At 41.0% G+C, this 8,926-nt stretch overlaps 1 long non-coding RNA gene across 1 annotated transcript in view; it reads right to left on the bottom strand.

Moving 5' to 3' along the window:
• Positions 1 to 338: 338 nt before the first annotated feature.
• The window catches only part of LOC125457855 (uncharacterized), a 233,549-nt gene continuing 224,961 nt past the window's right edge, over positions 339 to 8,926 (bottom strand). Inside the window, exons 3-6 of the long non-coding RNA XR_007248683.2 lie at positions 6,052 to 6,187; positions 5,624 to 5,759; positions 5,193 to 5,261; positions 339 to 1,773 (exon numbers count right to left, since the gene is read on the bottom strand). This is a non-coding gene — a long non-coding RNA (uncharacterized LOC125457855). The remainder of the gene's footprint in view (positions 1,774 to 5,192; positions 5,262 to 5,623; positions 5,760 to 6,051; positions 6,188 to 8,926) is intronic.

Raw genomic sequence — 8,926 nt, 5'->3', positions numbered from 1 at the left:
AATATCTAGAGGGTATGTCTAAGTGGGATGCTCTTTGGAGGATTGGTGTGGACTCTGCGGGATAAATGGCCTGCTTCCACACTTTAGGAATTGTATGATTCTATGTCATATGAGCTGAGTAAGTACTGTAGGGATTCTGGTTTGCAATCAGTAATCTGCCGATTTTTAGGTGGTTTGAATCACCCCCTTTTGCCTGATTCTGACATAGGACTTAATTAAGGAGCGTGAAGTAAAGAAGGCAGTAGACAGCTATTTCTGCACAAAGAATCTCTACGTTTATTAAATACAAAAGTGAGTATATCACAAGATAAAGAAAAAGGCAAAGGTAATAAACAAGGAAATAACACAAAAAGTGAATAAAATAGAAGAGTTAAAAAGGCAAATTCAAAATAATGAAAGTAAGACAATCATGTTATTAACTTAACACAGGCTAATTACTATTGGAAACTAAACAGTATTTTCAGACACAGCCATTTCAATCAGATTCCTGACGTTGGCCGTGTTCTGCACTAAGACCAACTAGCCCCCCTGCTTACTAAGTTGGATACCCTGGGTCTTGAGGAAATAGGCTCACGACTGGGAATAAACACAAGTTTGAAATACAGCTGGCTGTTCCCACTTGCTGTAGCTGGTGCTTCGCTGAAGACTTCGGATGGTGTTCAGCCCAGTTTGAGTACATGGGTTTTCTTACACTGTGGTGGTTTTGTGAGCCAGTTTTCACCTCAGGATGTGTCTGAGGCCTTGTCAGTCGTTTTCGGAGGTGGTTGGTTGGTTGCCATTGTTTCCCCTGGTACAGAACAGCCCTGTGTTGGTAGGTTTCAGGGAGATAGCTGTGCAGATAGTTCTCGGGGAGAGTAACTGTCTGTGATCCCTCTTCTGTCGGTGGCTGTTGGGATGGCTCTTTTGCTCTTTCTCTCTGAGATCAAGGCCAGCAGTTATACGGACTGTGTGCTCCACTACTGCCTCTCAAATCTGTGTTATCCATTGAGTTTCTGTTGTCTCCATTGTGATGAATTGGCTTCCTGATGGTTTAGAGTAGGTGTAAATATATTTTGATTAAATGGAATGTCCAATATTTCTGTAAATGAGTATTAATTGAAGTTGAATGCCTTGGTACTTCTGAAGAGTCCAAGACATCCGAAGTTGTTGCCTTAGGTCTGATCATCATGGAATCCCTACAGTGTGGAAACAGCCCCTTTAGTCCAACAAGTGCATACCAGCACCCTTTTCTGTCAGAGATACAAGCATGATGTGCCCTGTGAAGAAATGGTCTCAGTCTCTGAGGAAGAGAGATCTGAGGCTTCATAGGAGAAGTCAGAAAAGGCTGTATCTTTCACTTTGCACTGCTGCCCAAACCCATCACCTCACATGCCAGCTCCACAACTACACTCCTTTGCTTCAGCCGTTGGTCCACCTGTCTGAAACCAAGGTGGCAGGGAGATTGAAAACCTGGCCCTCACTCCAGTTTTCTCAGCCTCACAAGGTGACAGGTTGGTGCCAGGAGGCACACAGCCAGAGGAGGAACACATGCACACACTCTAAAAAAATATCTCTTCTCAGAACACCCCAGAGGTGGCTGGAAATGGTCCCACTCTGCCTGCCTCTTACTGACTCTTGGGAGTTCAAATCAAGAAGAGTCCACTTGCCTCTTGCAAGAAGACTCTGGGCAGTCCCAGCCATTCAGACACTAATACTCCTAGGATGGCCTATCCAAACTTCTAGGGCTAACAGGCTCCACACCTGAACTGTATCCTTTCACTCCAGCTGGGGTACCTGTAACGATATGAGGAAAAGAAATTGTGGGTGACAGCTTAAATGTTATTGGTTTTACAACAAACCTATGTGTTTGATTCTTTGTGTCTTCCTGAATGAAGGTGCACCAGCAGGATGTGGAACATCATGTTTGTACATCACAGTATGGAGCTGGAGGAACACAACAGGTCAGACAGCATCAGAAGAGCAGAAAAGTCAATGTTTCGGCTCAGGACCCTACTTCAGAACAGAACAAATTACTCAAAACAACGACTTTTCTGCTCATCTGATGCTGCCTGACCTGCCGTATTCCTCCAGCTCCACACTGTGTTGACTCTGATTCCAGCATCTGCTGTTCTTGCTATCACTTGTTATTACATGATGCATCACGTGTAAGTCCCTGCTGCAGCATGTGAAAGTAAAATAAACAATGTCCATATAGAGCAAAGGGTTCTATTGGCACCAATGCCCCTTATAACCAAGCATTCCTATTCTTTCCCTAACCTCTGTACGTAAAAATGTTAATGCTGAAAGGGGCCTCACATTGGAGGGTCTGGTGGACCCATTCCCCTCAAGCCGAGACACTTATCCTGTCCACTCTGGGTGTGGTTGCAGCCATTTTGTTTTACATTATGCAGCTTGATTTCTGGCATGATGAAATGTGACGGTGAATGGTCTTGGTCCAGTGGCTTCAGCCTTCACTTCTATGTGTTAGTGAGGCCCGAACATCCAGGTCTCCATTCGGATAGCCCTTCTCATGAACCCCGTAGGCTTTGCACTGCCCCAGCAACATTTCCATAGAGCTGTGTGACCTTGCAATCTCTTGGGGGACCTGCGCACATATCGACCATCAACTTAAGTTCCCAGAAGCCACTGCTGTGCCTGGGCCTCGGAGGTCAGTGCAGTGACAAGAAAAGTCACAGGAAGCATAAGGCCCAGGTTCCAACCAACCATCTCCAAGGGCCCAGACCTACTCTCCTCTACCGCAAGCCCCCGGCATAAGAGACAGTAAGGGCTGCAGATGCTGGAAGCTAGAGTCAATAAATGTGGACCTGGAAAAGCACAGCAGGTCCAACAGCACCTGAGGAACAGGGAAGTCAATGTTTTGGGCTAAAACCCTTTATCATATGTGACAATGGCCAGAAGTGGTCAACACTGTGCTTCCTCTTTGAAAAAAGGGCTTTCCTAGTCAGGGAGAATGCCCTGCCCTCAGATATAAACTCCATTCACGTCTATGCTTAACTATAGCACCCCTTCCCCATCACCACACTCCGCCGCCGGTTCACAATTGTCATCCCCCCCTACCCAACCTGGAGTTTGCAATCCCCATGAATAGCTCCAAAGTCTCCTTGTTGTGGCAGTGGCATCCTGTTTGGCACACACCCCTTCTGCTAGTTTCTATGGATGGATGTGATGGAGTTATAATGGTCCACCCCTTTAAATGGCCTAACTGCACAACCCTGGGCAAGGAGTTCCTAGATCCCTAACTAACCATTATATATCGGCCTGGAAGCATTAGCCCTATCCCTCTTAGTATGATCTACTCCCTAACCTGCAGAGGCACAGAACCCCGAGGACAAGAACACACCAGCTGGATACCTGACATTGGTCAATCCACTTGACTTACTGTGCTGGGTCCTCCTGTCTAACAGTTGACTCCATGGGCTTTGAGGACTGTTCTACTAAGATTTTGAAACAAGGTTGTTTACTTGCTGCATGTGCAGGATCTCTACCATGTAACTTGCTGGCACACGGTGTAGGCATGAGATTGATGCAACCAAGATGTATGTCCCCTTGACAGAGGACTGTTGACTAGTAAGTCAAGCAGTTTGATTGTGAGACTGCACTAAAAGGGACAGCACAGCACAGCTGTAAGCATCCAGATAAACACTAAGTGAGCAAGAACTAACAGTACAAGCAAACAATCCTGGGATGCAACACACCTAATCTGTGAGATGAGAGCCTGTTGCTACATGTAACATGTCCTTGCGGCAGTCTTTTAATGCAATTTGCCAGTACATCTTGAAATATGAGTCTTAACTCCCTCAGCTTACTGTGAGTGGATCAGAAAGTGGCCATGAGGATCGTGAAGAATTATCAACTATTGGACACCAATATCTGCGGTCAAAACAGTGCATGCAGCCAGTGCCCTGGATCATGCCCTGAGATAAGACTGTAAGATGTAGAAGCAGAAGTTGGCCCATTGAGTCTGCTCCATCATTCAATAAGATCAAGGTTGCTCTTATAATCCTCAAGTTCACTTTTCTGCCTTATCCTCATAACTCTTAATTTCTTTACTTTTTAAACAGCTATCACAGCCTTGAATGTACTGAATGATCAAGCCACAAATGGTGGCTGCAGGAATGAATTGCATAGATTCACTACTCTAAGAGAAAAATCCTCCTCACTTTGTCTTAAATGGGTGACCCCTTACCCTAAAATATGTACTATGGTCCTTGGTTCTTCCACAAGGGCAAACAACCACAGTGCAGCTACCTGTCAAGCCTATAAACATCTTGAATGTTTCAAAAATGTTTCCTCTCATTCTTCTAAACTCCAATGAATTCAGGCCCAGTCTACTCAAACTCACTTCATAAGAAAATCTTTCTTTGCCCAGAATTAACCTCGTAAACTTCCTCTAGGACGCCTCCAATGCCATTGTATCTTTTCTTAGATAAGGGAACCAAAACTATTCGCATTATTACAGATTTGATTTGATTACTATCTTGCATAGTTTAGCAAGAACACTGTGGTGAGAAGAATGCAGGCTCAACACTAGCAGTAGCAAGCTGAAGTCATCAGGAAGGTAAACACTCTGACATTCCATATTGAGAATTCTCAGCATTTATTTGTTTGTGGCCATGATTAGAAAAGGAAATGTCAGTGTATTACTTTAAGACAAGTCCTTTGATATTCCATTTCCTCCAGGCCCCTATTCTGATGCACAAGATTGATAAGAGACTCTGAGTTGTCAAATTTATCGAGCAATGCCTGAAGGAAGCCTCTACCTGTTTCACAGCATTGTATACAAATGCAGGGAAGCAGCCAGAGTAATAATTAACTGATTAACCAAAATAATCTGATACAGTTGCAGCCTTTTCTCCAGAGAGTTTTTCTCCCCAGAGAAATGGGACTCCAAGTATTTAAGATCTAAATAATGGAATGAAGGAAGATGCCATATGTACTGCATACTGACCAGAACCGATTCAAGTAAAGCATTGCTTACTATTCCCATGAAAGGAATTCAAGCAGGAACCATAAAAGGTAGATGAAATTGAATTACACCGCTTATGCTGACCCTATCCTAGGCTGCTCATAGGCTATTATTGAGAATTTCTATTGCTGTGGCTTGAGCGAACACAAATTGTGAATTACACACTTGAGGCTTTAATTGTATCAACTACCAGTACAGGAGAGTATAAATATTTAATAATCCTTACCCAATAGGCATCAGGAGAAACGTTATTTCTAATCACGGTTGATATGTCCTCGAAAGTACCAGACAAAACCTGCGGAAAGAGACTCTAATTACTTAGTTGATAAGGTCAATTAGAGGCTAGTTATGTTTGGAAATGTTCATGTGTAACAAGATTCAAAGGGGAATGATTGATCAGGTTCCAGATTATTATTGATTTAACAATTACTTGTAAATCACCAGTTCCTCTGTACTTTGGAGACATGGGATTCAGAATAAACTATGTTCATACAGTTATTTAAGGATTAGTTAGAGAAACGTTGTTTAATCTCAGATAAAGTAGTAGGCTTAAATTGAGAAAATACTTTGAAATTCTGCACATGAATTACTGATGAATTAAAGAAACATAATTTGTCCAAATCAAACATTTATCTTCAATTAGCAATTAAATATTACCTCACACATGTAAAGTTTGAAGAGGAATATGTATTTCTTTATCTTGCTTAGAATTGGAATTAAAGATCTGATGTTTTTCTGAAGATGGATTAAACTGGAAACCAGTCCTTTGTTGTAAAGTGGAGGCTGACGACCCCTATTTGTGAAAAACAAAATTGAAACACCCACAGAGGAGCACCTTGCCCTATAATTTGTAAAAACAAGAGTATGAAATGTAGTGTAACTTGACTTTCAGCAACTTCTAGTGGTCAAATAAAAGAAATTGCTGACACTCACTTTAAAATCAACAAGTAATAATTTATTTAACTCTAATGGTGAACAAAATAATGAATCTATTAACAAACTGAATAAACTCCTTCTATCTGCTAACTACTCCTGAATAAAACAAGACTCTAAAAGTATGTTATTCCAATAAATACAATTCCCACCTTTATAAAATTAAAATATAATTCTGTCTCTTGAATTTACAGCCAGGTTACATGTCTTCCAGAATGATTGGTGCCTTCTCTGTTGATTCTTCTGTCGGGAATTTTCACTGGTAAAGCTCAGCAGGTCTGGCAGTATCTGTGAAGGAAAAAAAGCAAAGTTAATGTTTCAGGCCGGTGACCCTTCCTCAGGACACAAGGATCACTCGGCCCAAAACTTTTCCTTCACAGATACTGCCAGGCTTGCTGAGCTTTTCCAACAACTTTGTTTTTGTTCCTGATTTAGAGCATCTGCAGTTGTTTTGTTTGATATTAGGAGTATTCACTGGTTGTGCTGTGGGTACCTTTATTCATTAGATGTTGAGAGCCAGCGATTCGTTCTCAAAAGCTAAGAGTTGTTAATTCTGATGGATGGCAGTTCACTCTGCTGTCTTTGCTCAACTGCCCCTTCTTTTATACCCTCAATGTCATATCAATATTTCTTACAATACTATTGGTTCAATGTTGTCAAAACCATCAGATTTAAATTCCATAGGTTTTTGGTATCTAAGTACCTGGTTCAAATTGATTGGCTAAATTCAAAAACTTGTTGTCTTGGTAAAAACCGCTGCTTGGCATGCTAACTGTATGGCCTTCTAATACAAAAGTTTGAATTTGTGTGCTCTGTGTGTACTTGCAAACTTTCAAGCTGCTGCTCACAGACATCAACTTTCCATTGCTACTCATCAACAAAAACACATCATTTTATTAAGGAATCACACAATTCCTTCCCTCCTAACATTTTATAAACATCAAATTCTAACATCCTGCTTCCCAATACACAAGTTCTCTACCCAACTTTATGACACCTAACATCCTAGCAACTTTTATTTATTTAACATTATTAACCATTGCCCTTCAACTTTCTATTTGTATTTTGCTTGGTTAATGCAACCAGGTTGTTTGTTACCAGCATCTGATTTAATAAGTGGTTTCAGGCATCCAGCTTCAACAACCCTAGTGAGTGTGAAGTACTAGTCTCTCTCTTTGGAGACTGTTTTTTTAATGGGCCTGTATCTGATTCATTTATTAAATTTCACACATAGATATTGGTCTTGGGTTTCTGAAACATTTTATTTATAGTAGGGAAATGGCCCATGGCCCACAGCTGGGGTTGCAAGCCTTTCCTCAATAGAAAATTGATTTCTCAGGCATTGCTGATAGCTAGCTTGAATTCACATTTTCAAATCACTAGAAGTAGCAATACGAGAAAATGAGGCCTTTAAAAATTGCAAAGAAAAAGCATTTGTGTTCATTTTAAGAGAAAAAAACAGTTTAGAAAAAAAAACGTGGTTTATATCAAATTAGCATAAAATCTTTCTTCAACCACAGTTGGAGTGCTAGGAGAAACTTGGGCCTTCATAACACAAAAAGGATACAGCAGCGCTGGATAACGTGAGAAATAGATTTAGACAGGTGATACCATAACTGAAAGATTGCAATGATCAGGAAACACTGAAAAGATTGTATTATCTTCAGGAAAGAGAAGATAGGAAATTGCTTCATAAATTCTATATGAAAAGGTTTGATTGGGTAGATGCGTTGAAGATGCTTCCACTTATGTGAGAATCCAAAGTAAAGCACCTTCAAATATAGTTGCTAATTGAAATTGTAGGGAAACCTCTTCACCAATAAAGTAGTGAGAACGTGACCATCCAATATCCCATTGAGCTGTTAAAATGAATGGCATAGAGCTATTTAAAGGGGAATGGATATAATTACATAAGGGTCATGGGTGTAGAACAACCTGTGGCTATTGTTAGGTGAAGTAGATTGGGACCAGGCTTGCATGGAGCATGAACATTGGCAGAGGCGTGTTGATGGGTAAAGGTCTACACAAATTTAATGTAATTTCTCAACATCATTTCACATTTGTGCTTCCTGTTCATACATTTTATATCTCAGGTTGCCTCTTGCTTCACTTGTTAGAAGTCACGATGTAGTGGTCATACAACATGCCATGGAAATTTCTTACTCTGTTGAGTAGGTGAGGATGTTGTGCCTATACTTGACCTATTCCTGTGCAATAACAGGCCATTCCTGAATCTCACTTAAGTTGTGCTGACATAGTTTTGGCTTAGAAACAAAGTGCACTTCAGTGATTATCCTTCCACCCAGAATTTCTGTGTAATTGTGTAGAATCCAAATCAGAAACTTACATCTCTTGCAAACAACGTGCGCATCTGAGACTGTACATCACACACTGCAGGCTGAATTTTATGAATGTTTGGCCAAGTGAGAATTGAGTCCAGCTTTTTGTATGTGGCCTAGCTGGTTTTCTTGCAGTATCTTAACAAAATTGCCTCATCAACTACCATGCCCATGTCTATGGCATTTCATACTTCCAATTTTTTCCCTATTTCACTGCGTGCCATTTCCTAAACAACTCAACATTTATCAGATATCTGCTGAAAGACTGACATCCTTTGCACCCACTCCATCTTTAAAAGGGAAGTTTGAACCTGGAAAAGCATCAGCAAATCAGTGATGTCCCTCACTGAAAAGATAACAGTAAAGCAGCCACAAAGTTATTCTGCACATACCAAGCATCACTGGCAAACCATTATACATGCATTCCATTTCTTCCCCGGGTCACAGTTTGAACACCAAACCACATATGTTTTGTCTAAGCACTGTTACTTTGTCTCCAGTGCCTACAAGGCACCCATGTTTTGTCATTGTTCCATAGTGGAACATCAAATACATGCAAATAATTAGACAATTGCAGACCTGGCCAATTATTTAAAATCACAAATGGCAAATGTAAACCAAAAAAATCGAGGCTACAACTTTCCCCCACAGTGCCAACCAAATGCTTGCATGATCACCAATGACTATT

This window comes from Stegostoma tigrinum, chromosome 14 (assembly GCF_030684315.1).
Source record: "Stegostoma tigrinum isolate sSteTig4 chromosome 14, sSteTig4.hap1, whole genome shotgun sequence".
In the NCBI taxonomy this organism is placed as follows: domain Eukaryota; kingdom Metazoa; phylum Chordata; class Chondrichthyes; order Orectolobiformes; family Stegostomatidae; genus Stegostoma; species Stegostoma tigrinum.
The sequence above is the reverse complement of the archived record's forward strand: the minus strand, read 5'-3'. Positions and strand labels throughout refer to the sequence as shown.